This window comes from Antrostomus carolinensis, unplaced genomic scaffold (assembly GCF_000700745.2).
Source record: "Antrostomus carolinensis isolate BGI_N321 unplaced genomic scaffold, ASM70074v2 scaffold23152, whole genome shotgun sequence".
NCBI classification, from domain to species: Eukaryota; Metazoa; Chordata; class Aves; order Caprimulgiformes; family Caprimulgidae; genus Antrostomus; species Antrostomus carolinensis.
In genome coordinates, this window is record NW_010297973.1 from 6,192 (window position 1) to 6,602 (window position 411).

At 55.2% G+C, this 411-nt stretch overlaps 1 protein-coding gene across 1 annotated transcript in view; it reads left to right on the forward strand.

The window, feature by feature from the left end:
* LOC104520578 (integrator complex subunit 3) overlaps nucleotides 1-411 on the forward strand; it is a gene marked incomplete at both ends in the record, with an annotated part of 14,982 nt that overhangs the window by 3,136 nt on the left and 11,435 nt on the right. The window lies entirely within an intron of this gene.

A 411-nucleotide genomic window follows, 5' to 3' on the forward strand; every position in this document is an offset into this window, starting at 1 on the left:
ATTATTTAAATCTCTTTCCCCAGCCACTACAATTCTGTGCCTCTACCAGCCAGCTGCACAGAGGTCACACTCCAAAGAGAGCTGGTCACTGTGTCAGGCTCAGGGGCTTTGGTTTAGCCTCATACACTTGTCCATGGTGCAGAGGAGTGGAAGTGTGTTGGCCAGGACATGTTCCCTTAGGAACTGCAGCTGGGCCCTTGGGCTGTGCTCTCCTCTGAGCGCTCCCCATCACTGGTGGAGCAGCACATTGGTCTAGGTCAGTGCTTTTCCTTCTCTGCCAAGACAGAAGCTGGGAGCAGTCAAGTTTGCCTCCTCCCTGGAAGTGTTGAAGGCCAGGTTGGATGAGGCTTTGAGCAACCTGGTCTAGTGGAAGGGGGCTAGGGGAAGGGGGGGTGGGACCAGACGGGCTTT